The sequence below is a fragment of the Saimiri boliviensis genome, chromosome 9 (genome assembly GCF_048565385.1).
Source record: "Saimiri boliviensis isolate mSaiBol1 chromosome 9, mSaiBol1.pri, whole genome shotgun sequence".
Lineage (NCBI taxonomy): Eukaryota > Metazoa > Chordata > Mammalia > Primates > Cebidae > Saimiri > Saimiri boliviensis.
In genome coordinates, this window is record NC_133457.1 from 29,132,766 (window position 1) to 29,158,410 (window position 25,645).

The 25,645-nt window shown below is 36.2% G+C and overlaps 1 protein-coding gene and 1 non-coding gene across 6 annotated transcripts in view; both read left to right on the forward strand.

Annotated features, from left to right (window-relative positions):
* Positions 1–25,645, forward strand: part of LOC101039884 (vitamin K-dependent protein S-like) — a 752,700-nt gene that overhangs the window by 327,987 nt on the left and 399,068 nt on the right. The gene's annotated exons all lie outside the window — the stretch shown is intronic.
* On the forward strand, positions 497–687 carry LOC120368387 (U2 spliceosomal RNA). The gene has a single exon (XR_005582540.1). It is a non-coding gene; the product is annotated as a U2 spliceosomal RNA (small nuclear RNA).

The window sequence follows — 25,645 nt, forward strand, 5'->3', positions numbered from 1 at the left end:
TGTACTCTTGCTTTTCAAAAATCCTGCTGCTGTAGTCTATTGATTATTGGTTGAGTGTTATATAGAGATTAGGTCTTATTTCTCATCCTGCTATTTCCCACCTTTGGAACTTTCTTCTTGATGAGAAAGGAGCATAATTTCTAAATAAGACTTTTTAAAAACATTGAATTTTAAAATTTAAAGAGTAGAGTATATGATTAAAGAGGATAATTTTTGTAATCAGAGCTTTATTGAGAAGTGTAATGTGTATGGGCACTGTAGATGTGGCTGTAGAATTTATGGACTCAGTTAAAAATTGTCACCTGATAAAAGCGAAGTTAATCTATTCAAATAGATGAGATTTGCATCTACAGATATATTACCACCTAAAAACAGAGATTACATATATTGTTGATGGACTCCTAGAATGACTCAGGCATCTTTTAAATCTCAGTAAAATGATTATGTTATCTTTCAGATAATATCTGAAATATCATCAATATAAGATTCCTCATCAATCACTTCTCAACCATTTGGCTAAGATCAAGTAGAGTACCTATCTTTATCAGTTTAGTATCTGATATCTCCTCTATCTGAGGACAGTATATTTAATGTATTTTTGGAACAGGGAAAAGAAATAGGAGCTTGCTCTGTCCACTTCATGCCTATACCTGGTATTGCAGGACCTCCAGATACAATGCCTCCTCCCCTCCCACACACATAAATTCTCACCAGTCTTGAAGGATGTTAAAGTAAGATGTGCTTTGACTGGCAGGTAATAAGGGATATTAGAAATGAAGAAACTGTAAAGAAGTAATTTGTCTTCGAACTGGGAAGGTACTCCTTTCTAGTGGATCTAAGTGTTTGGCAACTAGGAAAGTATATTCTGTACTATAAAACTAACTTAATATTTGATTTTAAACTCTGGAGACAGGCATTGGGTACCATGTTGCCTCTTGTTAATCATCTATTTTTGAAAATATGGCTAAACTCTGTTCTCTTTCCTCATCTTTGAAGTGAGATTAATCACAGCACAGGATAGTTGTGAGTAATAAATAAAACCACCTCTCCTAGTGCCTGGCGCACAATAAGTGCTTATTTATTGGCATTGCCTCTTGCTAAAATCTGGTTGGAATAATATGTGAAACAACTTAGTTCCTTTGCCTTGATAATTTAATACATTCTTATCTGTTTCACCACAGTGGAGGAGTGCCACTTCATATCATATTGGTAACAGATACTTGTGTCAGCAGTTGCTGGATAATACTAGAAAGTCTTTGTGAAGTAGTGAAAAAATACAGAGATGAATAGTTTAAGAAAAGCCTCTTAACTGATTCTGATATTATTTCCTTTAATTAAATAATTGGCTTAACATAATTACAATCTTTTTTGAAGTATTTTGATGACAAGAAGAAGGCCTATGAATGAAATGCACAGTTTTTTGATTCTAGAATTATTAAAGTATAAATTGCTAAACTACAATTGTGGATTATAAACTAATCACTGATCATCTTCAGATGAGTGATTAAAGATTCAAACCTGTAGATCTGAAGACCCACAGCATCAAGGTGAAGTTGCCAGGGAAACTGATTTTTCTCTCACACTTCTTTATCTACATTTTTGTCCAGAAATGGGCTATACTTTTCCCTCGGAAATCCTAGCTGTCCAGTCAAGCAGCCATTTCAAGCCAGAGACAGTCTTGGACACCACACAGTTTTGACGACTAAGTGGCAGCCCATCAGTGGAACTAGAAGTCTTTTCTTGAAGGCTACATACCAGTTTCAAGCAAAAAGGGGGAAAAGTTCAATAAGAGAGAACAAACTAATAACTATGTTGTTTTTCTTGGGTGCATTGTATATGCTGAAAAGTTAATGCTGTTTTTAAAGTTAATTCATGATAATTGAACCAAAGTGCTCTGAAAGTGCTGTTAGTCTATTTATGAACCCAGTGCCCTCTTTGTCAATTCAGTAAAAGCACCGTTCAGTAAAAGAAAGGAGAGAGAGATGGCTGCATGGTGCACTTAGCCATATGTGCATCCTTCCCCTGTAAAGTATCTGTTTTTCTAAGTGCTTTTTTTCTTTTAATCTGTCTACCTCATTGAGTCAGCAGGGCTGCTAGTCCCATTATCACTCCACTTTGAGGAATGGGAAGGGCTGATAAATGTATTTTAGTCATGATTCACCGTAAATCACTTTTGCTGCTCTGAGGTGTAGGTCACCATTGCAAGTATAGAGCAGCAAGAGGAAAACATGTGGGATAAGTGAATTAAATAAATAAACTGCCATTTGGACGATCACATTGACAAATATTTTAAACAAACATAATGGCCAGTCTTTGTTAGAATGTGGAATATATTAATCATTTTCTTGAGTGCTGTTGGGAGTGAGTCTTTCATATGAAGCATCAACAATTCCATTTTATAATGGCAAAAAGTTGGTAACACTTTTATCTTCAACAATAGCAAGTTAGTTGAAATTGAATTATGCTTTATTCAAATGATGGAATGCTAAGTAGACACTTTTAAATAGTGATGTAAAATAATATTTAATTACATGGAAAACTATCTCTGATAAGTGGAAAAAGAGAATACAAAATCATATTACAGATTTTGTTTTAAAAAAGTATTTATCTAGAATAAAAAGGATTACCAGGATATGCATATGATATTAACACTAATTTTTTGGTCATGAGATTTTAAATTTTCTTTTTTTGTTCTCTCAATTTTCTTTGCAAAACATGAACTATATGATATTGTAATAAATTTATAAGAAAATTATTAATTTAAAAAATATGTGCATGTCAAAGAAATGCTTGTGAACAAAAAGAAATGAGAAAGTAGAAGAGGCTTATTTCAGTTTTTTTTTGAGACAGAGTTTCGCTCTTGTTACCCAGGCTGGAGTGCAATGGCGCGATCTTGGCTCACCGCAACCTCCGCCTCCTGGGTTCAGGCAATTCTCCTGCCTCAGCCTCCTGAGTAGCTGGGATTACAGGCACACGCCACCATGCCCAGCTAATTTTTGTATTTTTAGTAGAGACGGAGTTTCACCATGTTGACCAGGATGGTCTCGATTTCTTGACCTCGTGATCCACCCGCCTCGGCCTCCCAAAGTGCTGGGATTACAGACGTGAGCCACCGCGCCCAGCCCGGTATTTCTAATTAACGGCCCAACTATACTACATTGTTCCTGAAAACTGAACCTTCCAGAATCCTCTGCAAGTAATATCATGTTAAAGAAAGAAACATATAGTGACCATGAGCATGCCGTTGTGAAAAAGATACAGAAATATCAGCAATCTATAAAGGCTTAAAAAAAAAGTGACTCCATGATGACCTCTTATTCTGAAAATGAAATCAGGCAGTGTTTATTTGAAAGTAATAAATGAGAGTGTATTTTTGTATGCAAAACTGTGTTTTAAAATGTTTGTAATATAAAATGTTTATAATATAAAATATTTCATGTACTAACTGAAAATCGCAAAAACAATCACAACATTAGCTTGTGAGGGAAATTTGCAAGTTCCAGATGCCAGAATTGGCTGAGGTTCTTTGCAGAACCACCCATGTAACAGTGGATAGTCTGAGGGGCTTACACTGGAGATAACGGAGGGAGCAGGGAGCCAGGTAAATAGCAGGAAGTTTATTTACCTGTTGGCCTGTGTAACCTCTTTGGGCCTTGGTTTTCTAATCTTCAAATGGGAGAAAATAATATATACCTATTAAAGTTGTTAAATAAAAAGCATATTTAAAGTGCCTAGGAAAATGCTTGCCAAATAGCAGTGATTCAATGAATATTAGCTCTGTACTTGAATTTGGAGTCTCCCTTGGTGATTGAAACTTAATCACCAAAAAGGCTAATGGCTTTAAAAGTAGCCATTTTAGAGAGTGAATTCACAGCAGGGAAAAAAACTCAAGCAGTTATTCCTTCACAGGACTTCATGAACAGGTCTTGGGATAATTTATTCAATTTAAAACCAAAGGGCTATGGAACAGTGAGTTTTCAAATTTCTATCATGTGTTTGGGTTCATATTTGATTTTGATAAGTTCACAAATACAGATGCTTTTAGCTACAAAACAAGTTGGAGTTTCATCACAGAAATTTCATATTCAGTAGATTAACTTGATTGGCAGCCATTCTAAGGGAGAGATTCAGAAACAGAATAACAAGTCTGTGGCAATTTAAGACTGAACTACTGAATGAGGAAATTAGGAAGGAATTTCGTCCTGATGACATTTATTAGACTTCCATTATCATTATATCAAGAAAAAAAATTATGGCTCTTTTCAAGAGAATAATTGTTGTAGAGGAAAGGAAGTGCTAAAACAGTTTTGTGAAATTACATTTTGAGGTGTTGTACAAAATAGTACTTTCTGAAATGTAATTTGCCTTTAAACTTGTTCTGAAGAGTCTGAATGGTGATTGTATCCTGAGTTTTTATCTGAAAGTTCAGTGACAGGGCAGCGTCTGGGCTTAGTCCTATCTCTCCTGGCACATCCTGAATGACTAAGACATAGATGTGAAAGCCTTGTCTGGGGTCACAGGGATCCAGTGGTCTCATTCAGCTTACAAAAGCAGAATCCTATCGGCATCCAGTCTTACTTTTTTGAGTCTATTTTGTTTTTAAATTGTTGCAGCCTAGATTTCCTTACGTATTTGTAAGTCACACTAATTCTGAAATGATCATTTCACTAGCTACAGCAAAAATATTCCCCAAAGCTTTCAGGCTAGAACAAAGCAGTTCTGTGATTGTAAAAAAGCTTCAAACTTCTGAATTTGGTTGAGGAAAAGAGCACTCAGCAGTATCTTTTCAGGTTTGTAAAGCACATATAAATGGATGGTATTGGACATATGGAATTGTTCATTTTGCAAGAATACTTACTATCAGATATTCTTAAATAACAGGATGAAGAACACATTCTTAATTACCTCAATTGTCTATGGATAACTGCGTCAATGCTCAACTTTTCTTTCAGTTTCCAGTTCAGGGTACCATATAATGCTTGTATATTCTACTTTAATACGATTATCTAGCCCACTAAAAATTTGCCATAGTGCATCGAAATATTTCTTCTCAGCAACACTGCCCTTAAAGCTGCAGTCGGACCTTAAACTACAATTTTATGGGCTCTATTTTGTAGACATACTCTACAATTTTATTCAATCATGAACACATTTTCTCAATGCTTTTATTTGATTAAAAAGTAGCCTTTAATATTACACATAATCGTGTTAGTAATTCTTATGGTCATCTAGGTACTGAATGACCGTTTTAGGTGTCATAATGTCAAAAGTAAGAAGAAGTGATAACTGTAGTGAAGTAGAAAATGTGCACCTGCCACTCAGCTCCCGAGGAATGGTGCAGTGCAGCAACAGGGGCCTAAAGTGTGCGTATACATTTGTTTCCCATTGCTGCCATAATAAATTTCCACAACCTTGGTGGCTATACAAAACACCAGTTTATTATCTCATAGTTCTCAAATGTGAGAAGTCTGAAATGGGTCTCAGTGGGCTGAAGCCACGATGTTGGCAGGGTCACATTCTTCCTGGAGGCTCTGAGGGAAAATCATTTCCTTATCTTTTACATCTTCTGGAGGCTGTCCACATTCCTTGGTTCCTATACCCCTTCCATCTTCTAAGTCAAACATGGTGAACCTAGTCTTTTACCCTGCACCACCCTGACAGATGCTTCTGCCTCCCTCTTCCACATTAAATGACCCTTCTGCTATTACATTGGGCCTACCTGAGTAATCCAGGATAACCTCATTTTTTAAAGGTCAATTTATTACCAACCTCAATTCCTCTTTGCCATTCATGTTAGTGTTTTCTAAAGAAGCAGAACCAACAGGATGTGTATAAATCTATATCAGACGAAGTTTGTTATAGAATTATCTTACTTGGTTATGAAGGCTGAGAAATTCTCTTGTTTGCAAACCGGCGAATCAGTAAATCCAGGGGTGTTATTCAGTCCAAGTATGAAAGCCTCAGAATCAGGAGCTGATGGTGTAAATACTGTCCCAAGTCTGAAAGTCCAAGAGGCAGGAGCACTGATGCTCAAGAGAAAGAGAAAATGGATGTCCCAGCTCAAACAAAGAGAGGGAAAATGCCCTTTCTCCACCTTTTTTGTTCTAGTCAGGCCCTCAGTATGTTGGATGATGCCCATTAATGTTGGTGAGAGCAATCTTCTTTATTTAGGCCACTGATTAACATGCTGTCTTGCAAGAGAACTCTCACAGAAACACCCATAAATAATGTTTTACCAGCTGAATATCCCTTATCTCAGTCAAGCTGACACATACAATTTACCATAATGCCATATGACTACCATATTCACAGGTTCTGAACCTTAGAATGTGGTCGTTTTAAGTATTTAAGGCAATTATTCTGCCTATCATAGAATACATTTCTATTAACTGGAATATATTTTAGGTGAAATCTTTGGATATTTAAATGCTTAACTTTATGAGATACATAGCATCTCCTTGGATCTGCTTTGGCCTCTAGGCTCCCTGTTTATAGCCACTGGTATATTGCATGCCTGATTCTATGCAGAGCATTTGTGTTTTCTCACATAGTTTTTAAATATAATTGAGGAAGTAAACATTTAAAAATATCCATAAAACAATATTTTAGCAACACACTATAAGAAACACAATATGGGGCTTTCAAAATGATCCTTGAAAGGTGAAGCAAGATAGGTCCTGAAAAAATATGATGGATTTGGATAAGCAAAAAGGAATTTGAAAGACATGTAAAAAATATAGTGGTTAAGTGAAACAAGACTCTCAGGAGCAAGGATGAGAAAGACCATTGAGATGTCAAAAGGCTGGTCTTACTGGGTTAAGAGCAATCAAATTGACGATTATTCGGTAAAATGGACCAAGTACTACAGTTGTCAACATTTTGGGGAGAATTTGGCTTTACTTTGTGAAGCAACAAATTTTTGTGGTATGATCTTGAGCCAGAGAAATATTGGATATAAGATTAGATAAGATTTTTTTTTAAGGAATTATTACAACAGGGATGAAAGCACAAAGACCAGAAAGATGACTGTTTTGTTCTCCAGGTGTGCAATAATGAGAAAACTAGACTACGGTTTTCAAGGTGGGTTGAAAAAAATCTGGAAAGACATTTCAAAGAAAGAATCAGCAAGACATGGTGAGTGACTGGCTGTGAGGAGTTAATGAGAAAAAAATATAATAAAAGTTCAGATACAGGTCCAGGAGCACAGAGAAATCACTGGTTGAGGTATATAGATTTGGGTGATTAACACCATTGAATTACATGCATTTTTTTTTTTTTCTAACAGAAAAGTGCTTGGGGCCAAGAACCAAGCTTTAAGAGATGCCTACATTAGATTAATGGGAAAAGCATGAGAGAATAAAAGGGAAAGGAAGAGGGGCCGGGCGCGGTGGCTCAAGCCTGTAATCCCAGCACTTTGGGAGGCCAAGGCGGGTGGATCACGAGGTCGAGAGATCGAGACCATCCTGGTCAACATGGTGAAACCCCGTCTCTACTGAAAAAAAAAAAAATGAGCTGGGCATGGTGGCACGTGCCTGTAATCCCAGCTACTCAAGAGGCTGAGGCAGGAGAATTGCCTGAACCCAGGAGGCGGAGGTTGCGGTGAGCCGAGATCGGGCCATTGCACTCCAGCCTGGGTAACAAGAGCGAAACTCCATCTCAAAAAAAAGGGAAAGGAAGAGTGGAAGCATCTTAACACAGCATCCCAACACCCCAAAGAAGGGGAAGTTTTAGAGTAGAAAAAAGAAGGATTCCATGACAACAAATACATGTTTTTGCAGTGTGAAAATTGCTTGACTGATATGGAAATAGAGAAGGGTAAAGAAAACTTGTTCAAAAGAGTTTGTGTTGTTATTTGAGGGATAAAAGATGAATTTCATGATTTTTCAGGCTTGAAATGCCTGAAAGATAGAAATAAAGGGTAGTAGAATGATGAAAAACAATGCTCCTGGAGATGGAATAGAGTAGACAATTTTGAAGTGCCTATCAGGTCACAGTTTCATCAATGAGATGTGCTCATTTTACTCAGTAAAGCCAGTGTACCTGTTTTCTACTTTATGACAATACTCTGTTGACTACAAAAGATTTTCATACTCTGTTGACTACAACAGATTCTGACTGGCCTGACTTAAGCTGAGCCAATCAGAAATTTCTTACTGGGCTTGAAAAATTTATAATTTACTTCTGTGGATGACATAAAATGAAGCCATATGAACTCAGGCTCTGAAAGCACTATGTGTATGCCCATCGTAGCAATTAGAGTAGGGGGAGAGAGAAAAAGCAAGAGGGGCAGAAAGAAATCAGGGGCTGACAGATAGGAAAAGACAGAAAGAGGCAGACATTGCCTGCATTCCTTTGGCTCAGGAGGAGCTCCTTCTGAGGTTTCTCCCTTCTACTAGATTTCTATCATTATCCCATTATCTTTTCGGTATATCTCCTTCTTTGATTAAACAGGTTGAATTGATTCTCTTATTTTTAATCAAAAGAGTAATGAATAAGCACTGGGAAAAGTTAAATCCAGAACACTGGCTGATATTTCAAGGACACCTCTTCCCAATAAGAAGACAGTAGAGAGGGATTGGTACAGCGAATGATCTGGAAAACCAGAAAACCCGAAGTGGTACTTTGGAAGGCTCATGTTCTTCACCCTGTGATTAGTGCAAGCCTCAGTGTAGAGGATGCTACTTCTGAGAATCTCTCCTTAAACCACTACTTTGGCTGAAGTGCCTTTTAAATATGTTCCCTCTGACATACTGCTGTGGCTATTCCTATCACAGCATTTATTATACTGTATTTAAATTGTTGGTGAACTTATCTGGAGTAGACTTTAAGCTGTATAGAGTCAGGGATTATATATAGTTGTTGAAATAATAATTCATATCTTCCCAGTGGAGACCAATAGTTGTTCATTTTGATGGTGTAAGCAAAGCCTCGTTAAGTTGACATAGCTCTTCCCTGAAAAGATTAGAAATTTAGAGTTGATTCTTGCAACGTCATAAGAATATGCCTAAAGATGGTAAATATGTTGTTTAATCTGTTAGTACAATGATGAAGTGTTTCAAGATGTATTTAGGGATTTATTTTGGGAGGTTGATGATTATAAAAAATAATTACTTTCAGAAGCTATCTAAAAATGTTATTACATGATCATGTTAGGGGCCTAGATCTAAGTATAAATACGGAAGGAAGGCAAGGAAAAAGACGTAAGTTTCCTGATGATTTATGATTGCTTTAGCAGAAATATTTTTAATAAGGAGTATAAGGTACAGTTAGGGGGATGTATGATAATAAAATCAAGGGAAGGAACATAACCATCTCATAAAATAAAATGGGCATTTGACTAGCCTACACTAGTAGCTTCTAGCCCTTGTAAGCTTTAGATCAAGCACTTCTCCAAGCCCACTGCTACCACAATACATACTCACTTCTTTTGATGGTCTCAAAGTAAGGAAATAAGCATGTACTTCTTCACAATAAGGCCAGAGGCTTTTGATAGTAAGAAGAATGTGTAATAGTGATGTTACTGTGCACATAGTTCAAGTATACTATGACTTTTTTGGATTAAACAGTAAAATAAATGGCAAACTTAACCATTTTTCCAAGGCTTGACTCTATACTAGACACTATGCTATAGGCCTTAGACAAATTTTTCATCTCATTAGAACTAATTTTAGTGGAATCGACTTTTAAGTGTTTGAAAATAATTTTGAAGATGTAGAGTTTTGGCTCCTTAAAATAAGAACACATTTATTCATTTGTACCCATATTGTGCTTTATCTTTAACCTACACAGAAATGCAGCCAATGTGTAACAGGCAGGACACCATGTCATTTATGTCAGTGTTGACAGGTGTCAGATTGTCAGTCCTTCTTGGTCTTCCTGCACACACTCGAGCTATCTGAATCAAATTCTTTTTCCTCATTGGAACCCATTCCATCATCTTCCGAACATATTGATCTTCAGTCATGCACATGCTCATCATCCTCTTCATGGTGTTTCTGCCTGCAGGCCTCTCCTTCTCATTATTTCTATATTGGTGACTCTGTCCTCACAGCTGATACCAATCATGCTTCTTACAAGTGCATTTCAAAGGCATGGAGTCTCTAGTGTTTCACTCACAGGAAAATAACACTGGCTTCTCTCCTTTGTACTGTAGTATACCTACATTCACTTAGCTTATTTAATTTGACTGCTATTCAGAATTAAAAACTTATAAAATTTCATTCATTTTTCAACCCCTCCACACATTCCCTTTTCACATTATACACAAGTGGAAAGAGAAGAGTTTCATGTAAAGAACACACAGAACAATTGTAGCACATAAAAAAGAAAGAATCAATATTAATCATGACCTGCAGTCATACTACCTTTGGCTGTGATCATCTCAGAGCTCCTGAGAGGGGCTCAGCTGGCTGCATTTTTTAAAAGAGGACCCTGTGGGAGAGCCAAGAGGTGATCAGAAATACTTCTGGGGATTCTGCTTGTGACTCTTCATGCTGGCAATTCTGCAACACAGCCTTTCTTGAGAGATTATGTATGCTTACTGGAATGCTAGTAGAAATTCTCACAAGATTGTTACTAGTCTATTGTGATCAGGGTAGATTGACTCTACCTCACCTATTGGGTAGATTCTTTACAACATTGGGTCTAACTAGATTCAAGAAAATAATAGCAACAACAACAGATAAACCTGATTGAAATGTTATGATGTAGCTGCTATGCAGCCTGCTTCATCTCATTAAATCCTCAAAAATGTAAATTAGCTTCTATCTGCATATTATAGGTGAGGAAGTTGTGGCTTAGAAAATTACGAATCATACTTCATCGATTTTGAGATGCACATTTTCACATTTTAACATCTCTGAAATTGGACTGCTTCTTAATATTGATGTATCTCATGAAGATAACTGGCAGTTTCATTTTATTTTTCTGAGTGGCAGAAAAATTACTAGTGTATCTTAAATTCAGTAATGGTCTACGTTTCACAAAACGTGGTATCTTGTCGAAAGTGACCCAATTAGTATGTGGCAGAACAGATTGGAAATCCCATGTTATGTTATCAAATGTTACAGTTCCAAGAAAGGGAAACTAGAGACTAGGTGGAGGTGCCCCAGCTCATTAGAAGTAGTACATTCTTGTTGAAGTTGTGACAGTCTTTCCACTGGATGAGATGGCACTGATAAAGGATTTCTAAAGACCTTTCCTATTCTGGCCCCGGTTTTTAGGGAAAGCAATTATGCAGGCTACAGGGAGCTATCTCAGTGGCTAGAGGGAGAGAATAACCTTGGAAATTTCTTTCAGTTTCAGTCCTTCTGATTCTCATATTTGCTATGAAGATAAACAGAGGAACTTTGAGTCTCTTTGCTTTCTCTTTGTTTTTAGAATCTTGTACTCTCCGAACCTTTTCTACACTATCTGCTACAGTCCTTAGCAGTCCTTGCATATGCAGGTTATCCTCCCAGGATTTATAACCTAATTAATGAATGACAAGGGCAGACATCTCTTTGCTTAGGGACAGATAGTTTTCTGTTACATATAAGGAAATGCGTCTCAGAAGGCATTTATCTTTCTTTACTTGCCATTCATATTGAGGAGTAAGAGTGAGAAAAGCAATAAATGTTTTTTCCTCTTGTTTCATCAACCTTTGTATGGCTCATCATGTTTTGCTGCCTTCTGTTTTAGTAGCACCTCAGAATGCCTGCCAGTCTGTTTTAGAGACAGTTTATTGACTATGATACTAAGAAACATGCAACTTATGTTTCTTAACGTTTTTTCTTCTGTATTTGCCTTTCCAAATTAATACCACCAGTGACAACCATTTAAAAAGTGGGAACTTGTCAAGAGAGTTGGGGAAAAAAATAATGTAATCTAGACTTCCGTGATATAATATTAATGAAATATTTTGGTATGCTCAAACCTCAATTTAACACTGTCTTGGTAAGTGAAACTGTCTTGTAATGAGTATTCTTAAGTCACAAAAACTCTGGAAATGTTTCCAACGATAATAAAACTTCCCTAACACCAAACTTTATCTTGGGACAAAGTGTATATGTAATTCCAAATACTTCATACTATTTCTTTCGAGGCTCAATCTCACTTCCATTGTGACCTCAAAGTTCTTTTTGTCTTTCGATATAGGTAAATGTTAATCTCAGGAATCTTCATATATATAACAGGGTAATTTATCATAACATGGATAGTCTTAAAACCAGAAATTAGATACCAAATTCTAGTACTCTTGTAACAGCTTTTTTAATCACAGAATTTTTTTTATGATTTGCAAATTTTTTTAGACTTATTGTTTGCCTGGGATTTTTGTTTATCTTGCCTACAAAAAGATAAAGGTCAGATTTCCATTTGAAAGGAGTTTGTAAGTTTCCGAACAACAGAAGTTATTTCTTGATCCATTTTTCTCCTGCCCGATTTGTACTTTCTCTCACTTGTTTGCCATCCAGTTAATGCACATCCAGTTTTGTTTTGTCACCTCTGTTGAGAAATGTGATTGAGCGATTAGTCCAATTTTATGCAATTATTTAACACATCACACATGTGTAATTGAAACAAAATGCTGCTACATGTGGACTTGTCTGAGTGGGTGTTTCAGTAATTTCTCACAAAGAGTCAGTGAGAGCCTCATTCCTTCAGAAACAAAGATCACTAGGTTCATCTAAGTAATTTGTAAGACTAAGTGAAAAAAGTGTAAGCCTACACTTGAAGGTGAGAAAGTTAGTGTCCTTTTCCCATAGTTAATGGACATGTGACTTCTAAGGGGTGGACAAGACTTGACTGCTGGTTGCATCACGGAACTGCCAGGCCACCTGAATGGGATGCATGCCTGATCAGCCTTCCTGTGCCCCCTCCCAAGGTTCCCCTTCTTCACCATACCTAGACGCTGCCACCCTGTGTCTAGGGTAGTGGGCCGGAAGTGGGGCTGGGAGGAAGAGGAAGGAATTCCTCTACGAGAGGTAGTACATGTTGTGTGCCAGAACTCAAAGCTTCTGTTGCATACATATTCCATTGGCCCACTGGACTCAATTTAATTTCAAGATGAACACACAGGAGAATATTAAGCCCATTTGCTACTGCACTGTTTGCAAGCCCACAAAGCAGCCCTAAAGGTAACCACTATTTCTGTTGTGAACCACATACTTCAACTACTGTATTTTTGCTTAATGTTTCGAATACTTATTTACAAACATTACACCTCACTAGATTATAATCTATGGAGTAGTGTGATAAAATGAGTGATATCTTTATTGGAATTTCTGTTATATTTTTGTAACTGCTGTTCTGCAAATAATATGTGTATTAATTAGACAAGCACAGCAAACAAAAATATGTGACTCAAGGAATATTACTTAACCTGGATTTTCCAGTTTATTTAAATCAAGAATCGTATAATTGCATGTACCATTAGGAAATACCTGCTTGAATATTATGTTGCTTTTCAGGTTTGATGGCACAGAAAGAGAATAAGGAAGTTGATTATTGTCATCGGAGAGTGGTCTTGTGCTAATTGAGTGCTGTTCAAGCCTTACTGCAGGTGGCAATCACAATCATTTTGGAATTATTTTAAAATATTATGCATGGGCCCCTTACTCAGAGATTTTGATTTAATGGACAAGTAGGTGAGGGCATGGTCACTAATGCTTTTCAAATGCTCATAGGGGAAAGGGGAATGAGGGAAGGGGTTGAAGCTGGTATCAGTTTGGTAGTTAACTGGAGTGTCTACACATGGCCTATCCATGGGGCTTGGCCTTCTCAGAGCCCGGCAGTGGCTTCTGAGAAACAGTCTCCCAAGAGCAAATATTGCAAGAGTTCCAGGGTGGAAGCTGCAAGGCTTCCTGTGACCTAGCTTTAGAACTCCCAAAACATTCTGTCTGTCGCATTCTATTTGTCAAGCGAGTCACTAAGTCCAAGCCTGATATGTCGAGAGAAAAATTAAGTTCCACCTCTTGTTGGTGGAGTGTCGGGATCATATTAGAGAAAAGCAAATGGGATGTAAAATATTGTTGCAGTTATCTTTGAAAAATACAATCTGCCACGAAGTGTTATAGCCCTTTAACGTCTTTTTAGGCAGAACTACAGTATTAAGGGTGAAAAAGTCAAGGAAATACCTCAAGGTATGGTTTGTTCTCATTATGCTTGAATTCACTAGTTAGGCTTTTAAGTTACCAGCCTGTGATTTCTAACTCTGATTGTAAAAAGTCTATTCGTTAAATTTTTTGTGTGTGATAGTAAAGTTACATTACTGAGTTTTAAAAAATGAGAGCAGTGCTAAATTAAATAGCAAAATCTCTTTATGCTGCTATGTTTTCCTTCCCAGCTCTACTTCAATAAAGGTAATATATAAAATCTAGGATATGGAAGGATAGTCAATTCAACTTCCTAATGTTATGTTTGTATATTCAAAAAGATGGAACACTGAAAAGGCTTTTATCAAATCTTACCTTGGCTTGACCTCTTGGTAATTACTCTATGAATTAGGGTATTCGTTAATTCTTTGTTGAACTTGATTCATTCCAGCCACCAGGTTTATTTAGCAAAAGGTATTCATCCATTCCTGTCTGGCTTCATGTATTTCCTAGGCATGGTAATTTTGTGGAACTTTGCAGACAAAGACACATTTTGGTTCAGTCTTTAGAGTCACAGTAGAATCATTGTTTTGATGTTACATGTTTACTCAAAGTTAGAAAGCAGTAACATAAAGTTTTCTCATTTAGCATATTTATAATATCTATTGAGAAACATAAGCTTATTTAGGATACCTAAAATGAGTGTACAGTACATATAATAGGCAGATATTTTATGTAACTCTAAGGAGTATTCATCTTTGGTGAGAGCACACTCAGCAGTACTAAATGAGAGATACAGAAGCATCTGTGCCTTCTTTTTATTATGCAGAAATTTACACTTATCTCACATTTTCTTTCCAAGAACTATGAGCTATAATTAGTAGTGGAATCCTTGGCATAGATCACTAGGCCAGTCTTGAAGTATAAGTTGGCACATTCATTTCAGTGGCAAAGATTCAGCCATAAGGAGGAATCATGAAATTATGTGTATTTGAAAGCAGTCGGAGTTACTGATACAGAGCAGAGGTGTTAATTTCTTACTATTCTGAACATGTTTTTTCCTAAGAGGGTGTCCTCATACATTGCCACATGATATTAATATTTTTATTTGCCTTTTTAAAAAGAAATGATCATCAGCAACTCCTCAGTTCCCCTTCATCTTGACATCTCTTTGACTTTTATAAATGCAAGGATGAACACCTTTCTACTCTACGCTTTTCAGCATGCTCCTAAGTGAAGGACCACCTCCTTAAATACTACTCAGAGTACTTACAAAAAGAGTAGGTTCTTAGAGCTACTCTATGACTATAGAATCTGTAAAACACCCACAAATCCGCATTTCAGCAGTTTCCCAGGTGATTCTCACAAGAAATTTTGAGACTGGCTGCCCCAGAGTCTTGCTACCTTACATGCAGTCTTAAGACCAGTAGGTTGGACGTCCTTGGGGAGCTTGTTAGAAATGCAGAATCTCAGGCCCCACTCTACACCAACTGGATCAGAATCTGCATTTTAACAAAATGCCCCTGTGATTGGTATGCACCTAATGTATGAGACATGCTGATGTAGAGAGAAAGTTAAGTCCAAATTCCTGACATTCTGCTTGAACCATTCCCACTATGAAGATAAGCCTTTTAAAACTGCAAATATGCTACCAATTTTGAGCTACAAAATAGGTGTTTCTTATGGCTCAATGTAAATATGTCTGGTTCATTTTATTAAAAGTTATTATTTCATAATTTCTTGCCTTTGGACATGTTGAACTGCTACAATGACCTCTTTCCTCACTTAGTGAATTGCCATTCATTCTTGAAGACAAACCTACTATAAAACTTTCTTGACATGTGTACATCTGAGATCCTGAAGACTTCTTAATGTAACTATTATGCATATATAGGGTGCTTAATTAATATTTCTTAAGTGAATGAGTAAATGAATGAGTCTTTCATACTGCCTTAACTATTCTCTGACACAACAAATCTACTAATAAAGATGGAAGCTTTTGTTATGATTTGCCTTATAATAATACTAAAAGAAAACAGAATAAAAATGTTTTCTAAATTTTAATATAAACAAAAGTGATATTTAAGTTCACTTACATCATGCAAAATGTATGTTCCTACATTGCAGCTAATTATGGTCTTAGTTAACAAAATTATGTCTTTAAGGGAAATGTCCATTTTTCTGAAGTTTGAAGCCTACAGTATATATTTTTTAATGAAGTATTGGCTCTTCTTAAGATGATAATAGGCATCCATACATTTACTGATTTTGTAATTGTATTATGTTGCTGCCTCTACTGATATGGGAGAGGGTTGGCAGATCACCCCTGATTTTATTCCAGAAGAAATGGGAAACTAGAGAACAGCTTTACATCTCAAGTTTTTCTGCTGTGATATAACTATGACAAAGACCACAGCTTGGCTCGGTTTCAGTTTGGCTAAGGAATGCATACTTCACATATGCTCTTTGACTTTGGCAGTGTTATCTCCCAGGATTTTCCCTTTAGATGGCAGGGTTTTTTTTTTTTTTTTTTTTTTTTTTTCACATGAATATATTCTTCATGAAAATGAGATCTTAATAAAACTTTAACTCCAGTACTACAAAATCACACATATACTATATTTAAGGGAAAAAAATGAGAGGTTTTCACTATATACCAAATACTAACAGATAAATTTAGCCAAATTGCTTGGCCACAGAATATCTGAACAATTCAGATTACCCACTTCAATAAAATAAAAACTCCTTTTATTATTTTTTCTGCTTACAAAGGTAATGTTTGTTTTTATGTAAACTATAAATCCATCAGTGATACCAGGAGAAAGTTCAAGTCCGTAGTAGTAATCATTGTTAAGATTTTAGCATGTATTCTTTCAGATTACTTTTCTGTAAACACTGTGATATATATGTTATGATCTATATAAAGCATAAACAGCTAATACTAACATGCACTGGAGGGCAGCTACGTATTTCCAGAATAGAAACTACGAAGCAGTTTTGATCAATGGTCATGCTATATATTGGCCATAACATACTCCTTAAGGCAGGGAATGTACTATTTTTCCTCTTTGTGTTTTACATGCATATAACTGTCATAAATATTTCATTATATACTGTGAGCAGTAAAATATTAGAAATCAATGTAGTAAATGAAATGCTTCCTACAGAGTTTCATTTGCTTCTGTTATCTTTTTCTGAAATATTAAAAAGTTTTAATATTTATCCTTTTTCATGAACAAATGATTTTTACCCTTTTTGAAAAATTTTTCTTGCCTATTAGGGAAGAAAAGTTCTAAATTAAGAACACTAATGCTCTAGTGTTTCTTCAGCAATATTGTTTATAATTAAAGAAATAGAAACTAATGTTAGTTTGTAGTGGGCTTTATTAAGCAAGAAACTATCAGTCTTTTTTCACTCTCATGTTTTGAATTCTTTTATCCTTGAGAATATCTTAACTTATTCACCTTTGGGTGTTTTCCAATATTTACAAGTTTTTATTCTGTTTGTTTGGTTTGTTTCATGATTTTAAGTTACAACAAGTAAAAATTCCCAATCTTCATTTCCTTTTCCAAGATACATGTGACTTACAGAAAATCTAGTAAACTAACTTATAAATACAGCCACACACACACACACACACACACTCTCTCTCTCTCTCTCTCGCTCTCTCGCTCTCTCTCTCGCTCTCGCTCTCGCTCTCTCTCGCTCTCTCTCTCTCTCACTCTCTCACTGTCTCTTCAAGTACAGGGTCAAGGCTTAAATATCACAATTGATTAAACTTAATGAGGATAAGGCATTTGAGACACTTGAATGGAGGATTCTATTCATAGTTCCAATGCTTATATGATCTTTATGAAAGGGAGACCCAAGTGCCCTTTATCTGTGAAATTCTCTAAAGAAGGGGAAAATCAAGTTATTATCCTAGTATGATACTCTTCTTTAAGATGAGCCCTAAAAAGGACTCTTCGTATTAATTACCCTGGAAAACTTTTGAAATGCTATTCATCAGTAGATTTGGACTAGATTTAAGGCTTGGATCAAGATCAGGGATAAAATTACTTTGCTCAGTAAGAATATTACCTTTGTGACTGGAATTTGAAAAGACATACACTAAGTATTTTTACTTGAGATTCTTTGTGTTTTTATTTCCTTCTATCTGTTTAAGAAACTAAAATGGAAACTATTTTACCATCTTTCTAGGAGTTTATGCTTTATATTCTGAAGTGCCAGAGGCAAAGTTCATCTGTCTTTATATGTACATTTTACATCTTAGTGGCTCAATTTATGAGAATATGAATGACAATCCTAATTCAATGAATTTCTTTACAACAGCAGTAAAGTCTGACTTTGTTTGGTTCTACCAGGGTTCATATTTTTACAGCTATGTTGGGCCTTTGCTCAATAGTAGTTATGTCCCTTGCAATCTTTGTATAATCTGGGGATTGGAAGCGAGACCGCCCCAACACAGGGTGTTTTATATTGATGTCTTTATGTCTACCATGAAGAAGGCGTGTGGCTTTTTAACATAATAACCACATATACCAGACATTGTAGTAGAAAGGTTTTGAGGACAAAACCTCTCTACTGAGAATTTTTAGAGTTATAAAAGTTTGACTTGTAAAGTTTTGAATGTTAACCTTGTGAATTTAGGAGTTATGAAAGGATAGGCCTAATTGACATCACCTCTGCTGACATCACTTCAGCAGAAAGAATAAAGAAGTAAGGAACAGGGTGAAGGACCAAGACTAGGGGCACCCTGACACCTAAAGCTCTGGCAGAAGAGGAAAGTTCAGCAAAGACCACACAACTACAAATGCATTTTTCTCCCTACTTGTTGTAGATGAGTTTAAGGATGACTTTTCATTAAGCACTGAGACAAGAGAAAAATCAGAAGATTATCTCTCACAGAAATCAACAGGACAAAATATTTCATTAGAGAGAAGATGGCCAACAAGATTGGCTGCTGCTGACTATGGGAGCTTGGTAAAAATAGGTTCAGTGGAGTGGAAGGAAATGAAACCTGATTACACAAGAGTGATTGGAGGCAATAGAATGCAAATGTTAGGATAGAACACTCTTTTGATAGGTTTTACTGAGAAGGTGGAACAGAGAAAGGCAGTGGTCAAGAAGGAAGGATGAGAGGACTAGAAATAGGTTTTCTAAAGAAGACACCTTTGAACATATTTTTATGCTAATGGAAAAATTCCAGCTTAAAGAAAAAAAAAAGAACGATGGTGATGGATGAAGAGGAAATGATTTCAGCAGTCATGTTCCTAAGAAATGAGTTTGGGTAGAAAACAGGAGCTCAGCTAAAGGGCTCAGACTTTCATCCAAGCAGGGGCAGATGTATCTTCCACAGAAGGCAGGCAAAGAATGTGTGTACAGATGCAGAGTGCCTGACAGGTTTGATAATGAGAAAATGGAAATGTTCCTGCTCTTTTGCATCTATTTTTTGCCCATGAACTATGAGACACTGAGAATGACAGGGAGGTACGTGTGTTGGAAGGTAGAACAGATAAGTGCTGAAATGATGACTCTTACCCATCTTTTAGGGGGATGGTTTAAAGGAAAAACTCTCAGGTTATCATCAATGAACCATACTTAACAGATAAAGAAATGAGGAATGATAGCAATCTGTAAGAGTACCCAATGCTAATGATAAAAAGTAAGCAATGTTATATAGTAGTGTTATTCTTTCAAGTCTGATGGATGTATTTCCATTGCTCCTTAGCAGAAGTAACTATTTTTAAACATTGAAAATTATGGACACTATTTATTATGGCTTCCTTTGAAGAGAAATTTCTAAAATAAGTGGAAAGATTTTCAATATTAGTTTTTGAGTGGGTTTATTCAAACCAAGAAAATATTTCTTCTTCTAGGGAAGGGTGTTTCAATTTGCCTTTTTCGTCGCCATAAATAAGAAGTGATCACCCCATTCAGAATGCATGTAGGGTAGCTTGTACAATATCTATGTTTGGGTCAATAAAAGTTAACTCAAATTATCTTGTGCCTCTGCATCCTCAACTCATTTTCTTCTTTCAGCTGTGTAGAATGTTAATTGTGTGAAGGTCACAAGGTGGGTATACAACTTGCCCTTAGAAGTGCCTTTGGACAGATTTTATCATGCTTGATAAAATGCCTGTTCTACAACACAGTCTTTGATCATGAAAAGAGATCATTCTGATCTTATAGTTTCTTTCATGTGGGTGTTGTACATTCCTGGGTAACTCTAAGGAAGGAAGATCAACTCTGGCTGGAAATAATGTTCTGTTGTGTTCTCATTGTTCTTGTTGGTTCATTTAATAATTGACAGCAGGAAGCTAAACCTGGGTTTCAAATAATTAAAGGAAAAAAGTTATAGGCTAAAAATTATTACCACACAGAAATATGTGTACATATTTATTGTGCATTTCCCTTCCCCACTGGTGTTGATCATCTAAGGATGACTTTTTACTACATAGTGTGATTTCCTCCTTAAGATTATGAACATTTATAAATTCTGTGTGTTTTCACTTTAACATTCTTAAATTACAAGAAAAATAGCTTGATGATTTAAAAATTACTTTAATACAACACAGGAAATGGGAGATCATGTATTGTTGAAATTAGAAATCAAATACAGATTTGAAATGACTTAGTACTTTTTATTTAGGTTTAAAAATATTTTTCAGAGCTATTTATGATTTACAAGTTGAGTAATGTTAAGTTTAGCTGTAAGCAAGTTTAACTTTGCAGAAATCTAAAATCTGTATCCTCTGAAGAACAAACATCTAAAAAGTAGAACAGTACCTGGGTACATAGAGTAAAGTGAATATAATTATAAATTTTAAAGACTTGTGGGCTGGAGCCAATTTGCAAAACATTTCTGAGTCATCAGTGATCTTATTAAAATGCAGACTCACACACAGGGTGTGTAATGATATGCATTTAAGCATCAACTTTGTATGCTTCCATCTCTAATTCTCATGTACAAGACAGTTTAAAATATAAAATATATTTGTTTTTACTTAATTATGTCTTAGAATGTTTTGTTATTGGTTAATACTTATCCTCATCATATGTATACATATTATATGTATGCTCTTTGGAGACATAATAGTTGATAAATCTAAGAAAGAAATATGTACGGTACTTATTAGTAATGTATACCTGCCAGTATATATTTATGATACATGATATTTTTCTTTGCACTTTTAGAATGATTGATTTTTGTCTCTATGTAGCTTTTATGGTTAGATTGAGTGATGATTTTCTCTCTCAGAGGTATCAGTGGAAACATTTCTAACTGCCTGAGGCAGTCATATGCCACAGCTGGCACCATGTTTAAACTACTTTTCCACGTAAGTGCATAATTTTGTCACCTGGTGATAAACAGAGAAAGTTACAAAACGAAATTTTAGAAAAAAAAAAAAAAGTTTTAGTGAGCTAATTCTACACGTTTGTCAATTAGGCCGTTCAAGGTACATGAAAACATTTGTTTGCAAATTAAGTAACTCAGCAAATTTCAGCAAGACTCAGCAAAACTCTGAATGCCATTTTCTAAAGATGCAGTCACATTCTTATTAGCCATAGACAATCAGATTCTGTCTATGACATTTAGTGGCTCCCAGATACTGAAAACCTTTCAAGTCAAAGAAAAAGCAACAGCATTAGCTAAAGGAGAGTCAATGAAGATAACAAATGAAATGAAAATATTAAAAATATTACATAAATAATTCTTTTTCTTTTTCTTTTTTTTTTTTTTTTTTTTGAGATGGTGTCTTGGCTTTTTCGCACAGGCTGGACTGCAGTGGAGTGATCTGTACCCTCTGCCTACTGGGTTCAAGTGATTCTCTTGCCTCAGCCTCCCAAGTAGTTGATTACTGGCATCTGCCACCACTCCCAGCAAATGTTTATATTTTTTAGTAGAGAAGGTGTTTCACCATGTTGGCCAGGCTAACTCCTAACCTCAGATTATCCATCCGCCTTGCCCTAGGATTACAGGCACGAGCCACTGTAATCCTGGACCAAAATATGACATAAATAATTATTCAAAAAGTTGTATTCTGGAGAAAAAAGAAGATGGGAGAGATGATAATTTAAATTGGTAAATCTTTGTATTTTATATTTAGATTTATATTTTTCATTATATATATCTATAGATTCATTTTTATTTCAACGTCCAGTTCTGATTCACTTGTTCCTTAATCATAAACTTCTTAATGAAATAACAGGTATATTTGCTGTATGAGTTAATATGATATCAATAGTTTAAACACAGAATTATTTAGTCAAAAACCAGACATCCATTTATAGTAACATTTTGGAATTACCTTAAAAATATATTTTTAAAGTTTTATACTTTTAAAATTGCTGCCTATTTCTTAAGAACTTCATCAACATTCAGGTTCTATTCCAACAACAAAACAATATGAAAGTATTTATAGTGACACTTTGCCAAACCACCTTTTAATCTGATTGAATCCCATGCTTTCTCAATATTGTCTTCGCTAGGGTACGGAAAGCCTACTTTCATATCTTTCCTAACCTTTGTGACACTATTAACTCTTAACTGTTTTGGAGCCTGTTCTTGAGGTTCCCTACTTTCTGCTTATTAATTTTTGCTTCCAAAATAAAATGATACTCTCCTGTAATGAATATTTGGATCCTTGAAAAACATGCATGTACAATTCAAATCATCAGCAGACAAACATGTTTGTCTCCATGGAAGCCGGTGGAATGATTTGTTGCCCCTCTTCCTGTCTGCCCCCACAAATTGCACTATGTTGGAATCTGCTACTTCTGCTTGTGTAGCTTGACCCTATGTCTCTCTACAGAGAATTGAACTGTCAGCCTTTGAAATAACAGAATAATTTAGGTGATGAGGTTTTATTTTTTTTTCTTCCTGGAGGATTATACTGAAAAACACAACTACGTTTGACAGAGATAAACCCTGAATTCTGTAGGAATAGTAAGAACAGTGCCTCTTTCAAAATGGCATTTATGAGATAAGTGAATTGTTCATGTAATGTATTTGAGATAGAAGTTTCTCTCAGCAGTATTAATGGCAACAAGATAATTAAGCTTTCTGGGGATCATGAGATTGAGAGAAATAGGATAATTTCTGATTCTAGGTAGATAGTGAAATAAATTACTTATAAAAAAAGACATGATTATTTTTATTGGGCTAAGAAAATAAGATGCTGGATTGGAGGTCACTGAGTAGCATTATTTTTAGGAAATGTGAATTTATACCCTGAGTTTTGGAAAAGACCCAGAAGTGGTAGTTAGTTTGCTACACATGTCCTCTAAGTGTTCCCAGGCACCCACTGGGGGATGTAGTCTACAAATATGGGGTGACCAGGTTAGCTCTCAGCTGGTGATTGATATAGTTTGCCCAGCTGGGCCAGCTGTTTATCAGGCTAAAAATAAAAAGACTAGAGGAGTGAATTTAAAGAGACAAAGGACTCAGTAAGAGCTAATAAGAATTCAAGGTAATGTCGACTTCTCAAATATTTAGGGGAAGGCCAACACAGCCCAGTCAATGCCAAGTTTCAGTAGCAGATTCAACCCAGTCACAGATAAAGCATTTGGGGCTCTCTGCTTGCTTCAAGGGAAGTGGTACAAGGTTTTAGACATTCAGGCTTCATGGAGCCTCTAACCAACACAACGCAAGAGACCTTATTTAGTAAAAAGAATACATAATTATGAATACATAATTAGTTTCAGGACTTTGGAAGGGTCTCAGAAATGAGGAGGACTGAACTGTAAGTTTCAGAAGCCTTCTGGTAAATCTGTCTCTGACAGAAGAGATGGCACCCCCGTCAGCTTCAAGGGCAGGCCATTCCAGAAGTAGTAAGGGCCATAGCAATCAGGTAAGGTGTTGACTAAAGATAGAACAGTGGCAGCAAGGACAAAATGTTAGTCACCTGGGAGACTTTTAAATAAAACATGTCTGGGCTCCATCTCTAGAGATTTCTACCCAAATTTTCTGGGACAGTGCCAGGTCACTGACATTTAGCTCTTGTCCCTCCTGTAATTCTAAAATACAGCCAAGATTTAAAGCTACTGATAGTTAATAATAATCGTGGTGAAGATAATTTTGTAGCTACCATATAGGGAACATCTCACACTTGGTATGAAAAGGTACTGTATCAAACACTTTACAGACATTATCTTCTTAATACTCAGGACATGCAGAGATAGGTGTATCTCCCCATCTTAACAAGGAGATTTTGAGGCCCAAAGAAGTGCCATACATCAAGTGCAGGAACCTGGATCTAAACTCTAGCCAGGCTTGCCTCATTTTATATCCACATATTTCTACCTCCTTAGGTGATAGCATCTTTGAGAGGGCCGCAGAAAGCACAAGTCTTCACAGAATGAACCAGAGAGCTAATTGTCTACCACTAGGGGAATTCATAAGGATTTTCTGCCAAATTAAGTCCTGGGAAGTCCAGGAACCTCCACACATACCTGCAGAGACAGAGGTGACTACTACTATATCGGGATCTCAAAAAAGTTCTTTTGGAAGCTGGGGTTGTATCCCCTTTTTTGTTCTTCCCCTCATCTCCTCACCCCCAACACCAAGGATTAAATTCACTGTGAGTAGCAATGGCACAGTTCTTCCTCAGACCTTTTCTCCTCATTCACTGGGTCACTTTTGCTGCTCACAGTGCTCCTTGTTCCCTTGGTAGATATCACTACCCTTGTCTCTAGGTTTCTTTTTTATTTCCTCCATCAATGTGTTTCTTGCCTCCCACCTTCTTCCTATGCATCATCAGTAGCCTACTGAAGCGTGTTTTTATATACCTGTATATACATGGATACATGCTTCCCAATTCCTGGCTTAAACCCTTCTGCTCTTTTACTCATTTACAAGAAAGAAGGCTTTTCCACTGCATTTCATTTTTCACAGCGCTTAATTTTAAATTCCTTGGTCATGTTTCAGTACCACTCTTTCTCCTGAGAACTGGAAAATGTCATAGCATGGGAACTGAATGGGTCCACACCAGCCCAGGCACAGTTTGAGAAATGTAATATCATAATGCATCTAGGATAACCTGCAGCGACTGAACACCAATTTGTACCTTTATAGCAAGTTTATGCACCATGTTTTACCCCATCTAGCTGGAAGCTAGCTTCCAAATCAGCCAGGCTCCCACTGGCCAATACAATTAATAGTGTCCATGCAACATTCCTAACTTGGAATGTTGGACATGGGATAATAATTCTGGACATGGGATAATTCCCACTGTAGCTGTGACTTGGTGATTTTCTCTGGTTTCCTTTTCCATGAATAAATAAGCAGGTAAAATGCGGAGGAAGAAGCATGGGAGGTAGAGCCAAAGTCCAGGATTCAAATCTAGCTCCATTGCTTTCTAGTTATGAGACCTTGTGTAAGTTAGTCTCTCTGTCATCTCCTGTGTAAAATGGAAATGAAATGCCTACCCGATATAGTATTTACGTGTGGTAACATGAAAACTATTGAAATGTGATTGGCACATGGGGATGCCTAATATATTTTTACATATTGTTTTTAAATAAAGATGTTTGCCTTTCTCAACAATGTATCTATCATTATAATTCTTTCA